General features: G+C 53.2%; 1 long non-coding RNA gene across 6 annotated transcripts; it reads left to right on the forward strand.

Moving 5' to 3' along the window:
• Window positions 1–890: 890 nt before the first annotated feature.
• Window positions 891–5196, forward strand: LOC144323003 (uncharacterized). 6 transcript variants are annotated; one of them, XR_013388556.1, is made up of 3 exons: window positions 891–1179; window positions 3431–3517; window positions 4707–5196. It is a non-coding gene; the product is annotated as an uncharacterized LOC144323003 (long non-coding RNA). The 6 variants fall into 6 exon arrangements; XR_013388555.1 differs by having other exon boundaries at window positions 4727–5196; XR_013388557.1 differs by lacking the exon at window positions 891–1179 and adding an exon at window positions 3053–3306.
• Window positions 5197–11967: the final 6771 nt, after the last annotated feature.

Genomic DNA, 11967 nt, shown 5'->3' on the forward strand with positions numbered 1-11967 from the left:
TCACCTTACAGCAAGCACTCATGAAGCACCTACTTGGCACTGGTGACAGGGCACAGCTCTTGCCTTGGGCTTAGGAACGCCCCTTCCAGCCCACAGCGGGGAGAGACACAGTGCCTTGCACTGTCTTAGGGGCAGAATAACATTTATCAATTCATAATGAGCCCACAATGTCCTCAAGGGATCTCACAGGTGAGAAAACTGACCCAGAGAGGTGGAGCAACCTGCCTGAAGTCTCACAGCACCTGTCTGCAGGGTGATTGACCCATTGATTCAACCCAGGCCACTCCCCAGTCAGGCCTGCAGAGGTGAGCTGGGCTGGCTGGTGCCCAGACCAGGAGGAGGCCGGGTGGCTCAGAGAGTGAGGAGTGGGGTACGGGCAGCCCCCTCTAGGTCTCTGACTCCACCCCGGTGGGCAGCTTGAGCCTCTGCCAGCCTCTTGTTGACTCAGCCAGCCTCCCTTCTGCCAAGGCCTGCTGGCCAGAGCTCCCACGGGGAGGGTCAGGCCACATTCTTCTCTGGCTAGAGCCTGGGGGGAGGCTGGTACCTCCTGGTGGAGTCTGTGTGCTGGTTTGCGGGTGCCAGAGTAAATGCTTGGGGAAGATAGGGAAATGATGTTGGGGGGAGGGTGCCCAGGGGGGCGTTCCAAGGGACCAGTGAGGGGTGAATGGACGAGCCTGGGAACCAGGCCACTTGGGCACATGGCTCAGGTTTGCCATTCACAAGCTGGGTGATGTCAGCGAGCCCCCACCACCATCGTGTGCCCATCCCAGCTCTCAGTCTCCCTATCCATCAAATGGACACAGTAATACTAGGCCCTGCCCACTCTACCTCATAGTTGGGAGGATCAAAGGAGAGAACGAGTTGGGCCAGAGTGAATGCCCTTTGTAGTTCAAGGACCCACACATGTTGGCCGGCGGGCCAGCCTGGCATCTCTAGGTGGAGTAAATGAAGGGGAAAGGGTGTAGGGACAGCCCTCAGTCATGGCCAGAGTCTGCTCAACATTCCTGTCTCCTCCCCAGACTTGACATAATGACAATAACAATACCGCTTGGAAGGCCGAGCACAGAGCCCCCTGAGAGTTCACAAAGTCCTTCCCTACCCATTATGGGAGGCTCTCCCCTCTACCGCTGCCTCAGGACCTTTGCACTACTTCTCCTCCCTGGAACACTCTTCCCCAAGGTGAGTGAAAATTTGCCTTCTTCTCAGCCCAAACTCACCTCCCCCAAAGCCTGCTAGACCACCTATCTAAATTAACTTCTGCTCCACCCCTGGTCTCTCTGGTACCTTCCCTTCCCTGCTTCTGCTCTATGTCTTTTTTTTTTTTTTTTTAAGATTTTATTTATTCATGAGAGACACATAGAGAGAGGCAGAGACACAGGCAGAGGGAGAAGCAGGCTCCCTGCGGGGAGCCCGATGCAGGACTTGATCCCGGGACACTGGGATCATGACCTGAGCTGAAGGCAGATGCTCAACCGCTGAGCCACCCAGGCATCCCTCTGCTCTGTGTCTTAAGAGACTGCCATGACCCGGCTCATACGGGGGGCGTCTCCCCCGTTAGGACATCAAGCTCCATGAGGGCAGGAGCCATGACCGCCCTGTGCACCACTGCATGTGGAGATGGACCACAGCCTTCTGCGGTAGCTCTTTGTCCCATCTCACTGGAGGAACCTGAGTCTCCAAGAGGCCAGATGACTTGCCCAAGGCCACACAGCCTGAGAAGAGCTGCTCCGCAACCGTACCACTTGCATCCTTGCCCGGCCCCACCTGTCACCCCTGCAGGGTCGAGCCTGTGCCTCCTTCTTTACACACTGTGGGTGCTGTGCTCATGTTTGGTGGAACGTGGGGGAGACAAAGATTAGCTGTAGGAAGAATGTGCCACTGGATTTAACATTCCAGTTTGGTTGCTGCCCCAGGGGCCTCTGGGCTTACACCTTGGGCCTAGGGTGAGGGCATCCCAGGGGCCTCCTTCCCCTGCCCAGCGGGCTGGCTGGCCTAGCCACCCTGTCCTCCCCCGGAATTGTCTCGGCAGCTGCGGGGTGGCCGGATGCCCCACCCCCAGTGCCTCTGGGCCCAGAGCCCAGCCACAGGCAGATCTGTGGCTGGCACTGCTCCTTCGGTTTGGGGTGGGAACACCGCAGGGATTTTAAAAATAAAGGGCCTTGAGACAGTGGCCTGGCCCAGCCAGCCGTGGGATGGGGTGGGGGCCAGACGGGGACAATGGGATGCTGAGTCTTGGGGGCCGTCCACCCGCGGGGAGCAGCCAGGCCGGAGGAGCCCCTTTCTCCCACCTCCCCACTCCCGCCCAGTAGTGCTGCTCCCCCAGGAACACTCCCTCCTCACCTATCCTGAACTTAGATCTCACATACTTGCTGAGCACCTACTATGTGCTCGGCTTCAGTGAGCACAGGGTGGGGAGGCCCAGCCTCTGTCTCCCCTAACTGTCCTGCTCTCCCCAGGGTGGCCCTCTCCCCGCTGCCTGATTGCAGGCCAGGCCACGTTATTTCTCCAGTGCCTACTATGTGCCAGGCTTGCTCTGGCCGCCCCACTTCCCAACCCTCTAGCCTCCTGTGCTTTTCTCCTCTGCTCTCACACTCCCGCAGGCCTCTCCCCATCTCAGGCCATGTCTGTCTCCCTCTCTCCTCTGGCCCAGCTAACAGGAAGCAGCCGGAGAGGTCAAGGGCCGCCGGGCCTCCAGAGTCCAGCGTCTGCACACACAGGGGCCCGTCTGCTATGGTGGGGGGGACTTCCTGTTTATGAGAATCACAAGGACCCCTGGGGCGGTGCCTGGGACAGGCCTGGGGCCGCCCCTCCAGTCCAGACCTCGGTCCTTCCCCTGAGCTCTGCCCCAGGCCTCCCTCCCCCCTACACTGGGGGAGGAGGAGCGAGGAGTCTGTGGAATGGCCAGGAATGTGGGAGTCCAAATGTCCAGAATGTCCGCAGGAAGCATCCCTGGCTCCAGGGCCCAGCCCCCACTCCTCCGCTTGGGGGCCCCGCCCCATTCTCTCCCCCCACACCCCCCACCCTAGGGCCCTCCCGGCTTGGATAGGGGAGAGCTGTGCAAGTCGGGAGGGAGGAGGCCGGACCCTGTGCTGCTCCGCTGGGGCCACAAGACTCAGCTCTTGCTTGGCCGGGCTCTGGCAGCCACAGCCTCCCATCTGTGGGCAAGGGCCCTGCGCCAGCAGCTCTGTCAGCCTCATTCCTGCCCCGGCTCAGAGGCTGCCTGCAGGCCTGGGACCACTGGAGAGACCACGGAGCAAGACTTCACACCTCGAGGAATCAGTCCCTCCGTGTGGGCCCAAGCCCAGGGTGGGGGGGGTGCAGGCGGAGGGGCGGGGTGGGCTGGCCAAAGTCGCCCCTCAGGAAGCAAACAGTTCTGCCCTCCTCCCCCTCCAGCCTGTCCCTGCCAATCTGTCCTGTGGTTGCCCAACAGGTATTGACCGAGGAGGTCACGGCCAGTGGAAGAGGCAGGGCAGGGAGACCGGCCCTGCCCCTCTTCCTCTTCCTAGCCCAGGAGGAGGTGAGTGACAGAGTCTCTGTCCCCCCCCACCCCCCACCCCAGCTTAGAGTGCCTGGAGATAGATCCTTAGGTCGCAGCATCATCTGTGCCTGAGGCAGTCGTCCCCTAGAGGGTAGTGGGGGCACTGTGGAGCCAGCTCACCCAGAGCAGCAGTCAGGAAGGGCTTCTCAGAGGAGGCTGCCCTCCCAACATGGAAGCCTATAATCAGGAAAGGGTGGGCCTGGCCTGGGAAAACAGCCTGGTCAAAGGCACTGCACTTCTAGAGAAGTGCTAGTGACATTATGGGGCTGGAGAAAGGAGCAGGTGAGGGAGTGATGGGAGAGAGGATAGTGTGGGGGATGCCTGGGCTTGCCTTGGCTCTAGGACACCCTCTTTTGTCCTGGGCCAGGAGGCAGAGTGGCGTCCAGTAAAGGAACCAGCGGGATTTGGTGTGGTTTGGTGGCCACGGTGAAGGGAAGGTCCTCGGGACAGGGACTGGGACCTTGGCCTGTAGCTCTGTGAAGCTGCCTGGAGAAGACTGTGGGCTCCTGAGAGACCTGCCCTGGAGCATCTAGGCACGTCCCGCAGGAGCTGGGGCTGCTGGCACAGGCCATAGTGGGGTGGCAAATAGAAACCTGGCTCTGCCAAGTTCCAGCTGTGTGACCATGAGCAAGTTACTAACTTTCCTGGCCTCAGTTTCTGCCTCTATAAAATGGGGTTAAAGACAGAAATTGCCTCAGAGGGCTGTTGATGGATGGAATTAATTTAGCAAAGCACCTGGCACTAGTGAGGGCTTATCCCCGTTTACAAGTAGTAATGTTACTAATTGGGAAGAAGAGAAAGTTGGTTTTCCCCCAGGACCTGTTGACAGGTGGGTGGAATGTGTGTTACCAGAAGAATCTTTAAAAGAAGACTTGAATTCCCAAGTCTTTTGGGATTCCCGAACTTGCCTGATTCAAGGAACCCCTGGGGCCCTTATGAAAAGCATTAGCTTCCCACCCCCAGACTCTGACCTGGCAGGTCTGGGGTGGAACAGGTCTCTGGATTTATAAGGAGGCCCCAGGCCTGAGCCTTCTACCAGACAGGTATGGGGAACATTCCTCTCTGATGACAAGGATTCACTCCAAATGCATTGTCTTTGGGAAAAGTTTCTTTAAAATAACACTTTAAAAAACAGCCACTGTATAGAGTATGCACTGTCTGTTCTCAGCCCTTTCTACGTCAATTCAGGGTCCTTACAACAATCCTGGGATGTGTACGTACTTACAGCTGCTCTCATCTTATTGATGGGGAAACCGAGGAGCTAAGAAACTTGCCCAAGGTTGCAAGAACCCCGTGACTTGCCAGAGTCGACTTAGAATTTGAGCCTGGACTTGGGCTCTTAACCACTGGGTTGTGGTTCCCTCATCTCTGCCTCGAGCCCCTGGAACACTTGGTAAGATGCTTCTAGACTCTTGGGGTAGGAGCTGGGAATCCATACTTTTCCCTCCTTTGTCCTTTAAGGCTATGACCTTCGAATCAAGAAATGGCTGGTCTTGCTTGTAAACCCCTCTAGGGACGCCTGGGTGGCTCAGTGGTTGAGCATCTGCCTTCGGCTCAGGGCGTGATCCCACCGTCCCGGGGTCGAGTCCCACATCAGGCTCCCTGCATGGAGCCTGCTTCTCCCTCTGCCTATGTCTTGCCTTCCTCTCTCTCTGTGTCTCTCATGAATAAATAAATAAAATATTTAAGAGAAAAAAATCTGTATGCTTCACAAAATTAAAAAAAAAACCCTCTAGGAGGCAGAAAGCTGCATGCAGGTTCCTGTGTGCTACTTTACTTCCAACAGGGGGGTCTCCGTTGTCAGAACTCCAGGTTCTGGCTTCCCTGCCTCTAAAATGGGGGTGCTGCACCTCCCTGGGTGTCATCAATGAGTTGCCAGACCAGGGATGGGAGAGGGTTTGCACACTGTTCAGGCTGTGGATTCTTTGGGACCTGGGTGTGGCCAGGTGGGGGGTGTGGGGAGCAGGGATGGTTCTGGAACTGCTCAAAGTTGCCTGTGTCCAGGGCCAGGCCCTTTCTACCTACTGCGGCCAAGACCACGGAGGTCCCCAGGAGGTCGTATGGTGATGGTGGGGCTGGGGGTGGCAGGGGTCGGGGAGGAAGATGGGGGAGCCTGGTTTCTCCCTTCCTGCCTGACACCTCAACAGGCCCTGGCTGGTGGCTGCTAGTGATTCACCCAGCTTTAAGCTCTAGTTTCGTCTGTAATCAGGAAACGGGCCACTAGAGAGCCTGAGGCATTTTCTGGAGAGCCCAGTGCCCTCCCAGAAACCTGGTGTGTGTGTGTGGGGGGGGGGTGGGGGGGAGGACTGAAGGAGGGAGGGTGGGAGAGAGAAGGCAAAAAGTCTGGCTCCCGAGATTTGCATAATTTATTCTTGTCTTTGAGGAGGGTGAGACATTCCCAGGACCTGACATCCCTGGAAACCATTCGGTCATTCAGTGGTTCACTCATTCATTCTGGTTTACGGAGCCCCTTACGCTGTGCCAGTTACCATGGATAGAGGGAAGTAAAGAGAAGATTTTCAGGTGCTTCCCAGAGGGGAGACCACCGTGTAATCCAGTCGCTCCTGCTCAGCGCAGGGAGGGGGGTGTTTACAAAGTGCCGAATCCACAGAGGAGATAGCAATGAATTTGGGGTTGGAGGCTGCAGTACAGATAAGGGGAGGCTTCAGTGGTTTGTTCGACAGTTCTGAGGCTCCCACAGGAGGAATGACAGTGCAGGCTGGGCTCAGATCCTTCTGTCACTTCTCAAGGGTTCCTCTTCCATCTGGGCCTGTTTCCCCACCTGTGACCTGGACACAGTAACGGGGCCTCTCTCCTGGGTTGTTATGAGGACTCACAGGGTGAACCCGTGTGAAGCACTCAGAGCAGCACCCTGTGTGTCTAAAGATGGCTGGTGTCACTGCAGAAGGGTGGGTCCTGCGGGAGACAGCTCCTGAGACATGGGTCAGAGTGTGCCTGGCACACGGGGAGGGGACACTCCAGGGGAAGGACACTGCCTATGCCAAGACCCAGAGGCATGCAGCATATGGGTACCTTAGATATCACTGGGGTGCAGTGAGAGGTTGGGAGGCACATTTGAGGCACTTCATTCCCTATGGACATCATCCTTAGGGCAGCAGGGAGCTATGGAAGGCTTTTGAGCCAAGGAGTGAAAAGATAGATCTGAGCATCAAGAGTATTGATAAACTGGAGGATCCACCTGGGGCAGGGGGACCTGAGGAGGTGGCACAAGGGTCCTGGGAAGAGATGGGGAGGCCTGAGCTAGGACAGAGGGTGCAGGCTAGGGGGCTGGAGAGGCCAGGAGATGAAGACTAGTTAGGGGACACACAGCTGACCTGACAGTGATAATTTGTGAGTGAGTAGACACAGTGGCTGAGGGGAACAGAGGAGTCCAGCTGTGCTGGGAGCCAGAATATGTGCATATACTTATGAGAGGATATTTAGGGAGGGCTTTGTAGGGTGTACAGAAGTTGTACAAGGGGACCCATGGTGGGGGCAGGCCACCAAAAGTAAAAGCGTAGAGGTGTGAAGAGCCCATGTTTGGAAAGCAGTGGGTATGGTGGAGTTTGGATTTGGGGAGCAAACAGTGGGGTCAGGAGTTGGGGGGTCTCAGGTGCCATCCTGCAGGCTCGGGGGCAGGGATCAGCGGGTTGAGTGGCAGGAAGAGAATTTAAACACCTGTCTGAGTCTCCTGGGGCCATTATAACGAATGAACACAAACTAGGTAGTTTAGAACAGAAATTTATTCTCTGATGGTTCTGGAGGCCAGGAATCTAAAATTGAGGTGCTGGCCGGCAGGGCTCCCTCAGAAGGCTCTAGGGGAGAATCTGTTCCTGCTTCTTCCACTTTGTCTTCCTTGGTGGCTTCCTTGGCTTGTGGCTGCATCACTTCAACCTCTGCTGCTTCCCTGTGACCTTCTCCGGGTCAGCGTCTTCCCTCAAGGACACCTGTCATTGGTTTCGGGCCCCTCTGGATCATCCAAGATGATATCGTCTCTAGATCCGTATCTTAATTACATCCGCAAAGACTCTTTTTCTAAATATGGTCCCATTCACAGGTCCAGGCGGACCTGTCTTGGGGGGGGGGCACCACTCAACACACAACCTGATCCTAAACAAAATCCAGATGGAACCTGTTTCCCCATTTCCCTCCTTCCTGGGCTGCCAGCCCCTCCAGTCCTGCTTTCTTGGGCAGGGACGCCCCCAGCCCTGCGTCTTCCACCCTCCCGTCCCCAGGGCCCAGAAGTGTGTGTTCTGGGTGCCCAGGCAGCTGTCTCCACCTCTCCCTCCCTCCGGGAGCCGACGCCCTCCGAGGCTGGGACCAGGCGGGACCTGCGGGGGGAGGGCGCCACCGTGTGTCCCTTCTGGGGCAGCGCGCACGGAGGCTCCCGCCGGTCCCCTCCCAGCTGACTGTGGTGGTCCCTCGCGGAGCCCCTGCTGCCCGCCGGACAGCCACCAGCCACGACATGGGTTCTGCAAGCGTCAGTTAGAAGGGGTTGGTTACTGTCCCCACTTTTCAGAGTAGCAGATCGCGGCTCGGCGGTCGCACAACCTTCCGCCCCCGTCCTCTCCAAAGCCCCACCCGCCACCCGCAGCCCAAGTCCCGCCCCCGGCGGGGCTCGGGCTGCTGTCCGCACGGATCTCCCATCTTCTTTCCTCGTCCGTAAAGGGGACGGGGTGCATGGGAGCCCCCCTCAACCCCCACCCCCAACACTGTGGCCCCTGCAGTTTTCTGATCCCGACAGAAACCCAAGCGCTGTATCCTGTGGACCTTGCTGCTTCCCAGTAATTACCAAATACTGATCTTTTATTTAAAAAAATTTTTTTTAAAATTTTATTTATTTATTCATAGAGATGCAGAGAGAGAGAGAGAGAGAGGCAGAGAGAGAAACAGGCTCCATGCAGAGAGCCCGACGTGGAACTCGATCCAGGGTCCCCGGGGTCCCCAGGGTCACGCCCTGGGCTGCAGGCGGCGGTAAACCGCTGCGCCACCGGGGCTGCCCAATACTGATCTTTTAAAGATGTTTTTTAGCTGTTTGTTGTCTTTCTGCAAACACTTGTCGTATGTGTGAACTATTTAGTAGTTTTGAAGATATACTTACTGGATAAAACTTCATGCAGGCCTCCAGGCCCACTTCGGAAAGGCAGTAAGCTGATGGCAGCTTCTATATTCTGCAAGGAAGACGTATGCATACATCCGAGTGAGTATATGCACATGCATGTAGACACCCTGTGCATGTATATTCACCCCTCCCATTTTTTTAAGCAAACGGTGGCATGCAATACACATTCTGTATTTACTTTTGTCACTTCATTACATTTTTTGTATAATTTGCTTTTCTAAGTACATTTTTCTGTTGAAATATAACTCTACATATGTAAAATTCCTAAGTGTATACTGTATACTGTCCGCCACATGTACCCAGCACCCAGAAAAAGACATGGAGGGGCACCTGGCTGGCTCAGTTAGTAGAACATGAGATCTTGAGCTTCTGAATTCAAACCCCATGTTGGGCATGGAGCCTACTTTTATTTTTATTTTATTTTAAAAATCTTATTTATTTATTCATGAGAGACACACAGAGAGGCAGAGACACAGGCAGAGGGAGAAGCAGGGTCCCTGCAGGGAGCTTGATGCGGGACTCAATCCCAGGACCCCGGGATCACGACCTGAGCCGAAGGCAGACACCCAACCACCGAGCCACTCAGGTGCCCTGAAGCCTACTTTAAAAAAATAAAAAATAATAAGGGCATCTGGGTGGCTCAGTCAGTTAAGCATCTGCCTTCAACTCAGGTCATGATCCCAGGGTCCTGGGATAGAGCCCTGTGTTGGGCTCCCTGATCAGTGGGGAGCCTGCTTCTCCCTCTCCCTCTGCCCCATCCCCCCATCCCCCACTCATGCTCTCTCTCTCTCTCAAATAAATTTTTTTTTTTAAATTTTTATTTATTTATGATAGTCACAGAGAGAGAGAGAGGCAGAGACACAGGCAGAGGGAGAAGCAGGCTCCATGCACCGGGAGCCCGACGTGGGATTCGATCCCGGGTCTCCAGGATCGCGCCCTGGGCCAAAGGCAGGCGCTAAACCACTGCGCCACCCAGGGATCCCTCAAATAAATTTTTTAAAAAAATTTTTATTTATGATAGTCACACAGAGAGAGAGAGAGAGAGAGAGAGAGAGGCAGAGACATAGGCAGAGGGAGAAGCAGGCTCCATGCACCGGGAGCCCGACGTGGGATTCGATCCCGGGTCTCCAGGGTCACGCCCTGGGCCAAAGGCAGGCGCTAAACCACTGCGCCACCCAGGGTTCCCTCAAATAAATTTTTAAAAAATATTTTGTTTATTATGAATAGAAAGACACAGAGGAGAGAGAGAGAGAGGCAGAGCACAGGCAGAGGAATTCGATCCCAGGGCTCCAGGATCACGCCCTGGGCCAAAGGCAGGCGCTAAACCACTGAGCCACCCAGGGATTCCCTCTCTCTCAAATAAATTAATAAAACTTTTAAAAATAATAAAAAATAATTTAAAAAGACATTGAACACACCAGCCCTTCATGAACCCTTTTTGTGCTCCCTTCCGACTCTGGGAAACAAAGGGAACCGCTGTCCTGACCTCTTAAATTTTGACCTATTTCTGTTCTCTGTGTAAATAGAATCATATCCTCTTTTGTCTGCAGCTTCTCTTGCCCAATATCGTGTTTGTGGGACCCCTCCATGTTGTCACCTATAATTGTACATTATTTGCTGACATTGCTGTGTGGTCCTCCAGTGTGTGGAGATACCACACTTTATATGATCTATTCTAATATTTCTCTCTCTCTCTCTCTCTCTCTCTCTCCAAGTAGGCTCCATGACCAGCATGGAGCCCAACGTGGGGCTTGAACTCACAACCCTGAGATCAAGACCTGAGCTGAGGATCAAGAGTTGGACATTTAACTGACTGAGCCACCCAGTCACTTCTATTTTATCTGTTCTACTATTGATGGAAATTTGGAGAGTTTATAGGTTTTGCCTGTTACAAATAGTGTTGCTTTTAATATTCTCGTGTGGTATGTGTCTTTCAGTGAGCATGTTGGATGTATACCTAGGGATAGACTTGCTGGGTCGAAGGTCTGCCAATGTTCTGTTTTAGCAAAAGCTGCCCAAAGGATTTGGAAGGTGATGGTAGTAATTTACGTTCCCACCAGTTCTGATTACTCAACATCCTCCCTGACTTGCATTTTCAATGAAAAATTGTGGCCATTCTGGTAGATAAACAGTGCTATTGCATTGTGGTTTCAGTTTGCATTTCCCTCATTACTAATGAGGTTGAACCCCTTTTCATGTGCTTACTGGCCATCTAGGTATTCTATTTTATCAGTTTTAGTCTTTTGCCCATATTTCTATTGGAGTCTGCCTTTTTCATATTGATTTGTAGGCACTCTTTATATATGTATATAAAGTACAAACTTTAAATATCCTTTTATACTTTGTGGATTGTCTTTTAATTCTTCTAAAGTATACTTTTTGATGAACATATTTCTTTCTTTTTTTAAGATTTTATTTATTTATTCGCGAGAGAAACAGAGAGAGGCAGAGACACAGGCAGAGGGGGAAGCAGGCTCCTTGCAGGAAGCCCAATGTAGGACTTGATCCCCGGACCAGGATCAAGCCCTGAGCTGAAGGCAGATGCTCAACTGCTGAGCCACCCAGGTGTCCTGTCAACATATTTCTTTTTTTTAAAAGTATTTTATTTATTTATTTGAGAGAGAGAGCACATGAGTGGCAGGGAGAGGCAGAAGGAGAGGGAGAAGCAGACTCTCTGGTGGGCATGGAGCCTAATGTAGGGCTGGATGCCAGGACCCCGGGATCATGACCTGAGCTGAAGATAGATGCTTAACTGACTGAGCCACCCAGGCACCTCTATTGAACACATTTCTTGATTTTATTATCACCCATTTACATATATATATATTTTTAATGGTTAGTGTTTTTATTTTTGGTTTAAGAAAACTTTGGCTTGTGCCAAGGTCATGAAGATGTTCTCCTGTATTTTCTTCTAGGACTTTATTGCTTTAATCTTTCACATCTAGGTATGGAATTTATTTCTGTTCATGGTGTGAGGTAGGGATTGTGGTAGGCTGAAAAATGGGCTTCCAAAGATGGGTTCATCCTAACCTTTGCAGTACGTTTGCAGATGTGATTACGTTAAGGATTTTGAGATAGGGAGATTATCCTGGATTATCTAGTTGGGTCCTAAATACAACCACATATATCCTTATAAGAGGAGGTCAGAGGGAGATTTCATAGACACACACACACACATGTCTTCCCCAATTCTGCACAGTGGACCCAGCACTATTTACTGAAAGGATCATCCTTCTGCACCGCACTGCATTGTCATTTTTGTCATAGATCAGGTGTGTGTTGTTTTTGGACTCTATTCTGTTCCATT

The sequence above is a fragment of the Canis aureus genome, chromosome 11 (genome assembly GCF_053574225.1).
Source record: "Canis aureus isolate CA01 chromosome 11, VMU_Caureus_v.1.0, whole genome shotgun sequence".
Lineage (NCBI taxonomy): Eukaryota > Metazoa > Chordata > Mammalia > Carnivora > Canidae > Canis > Canis aureus.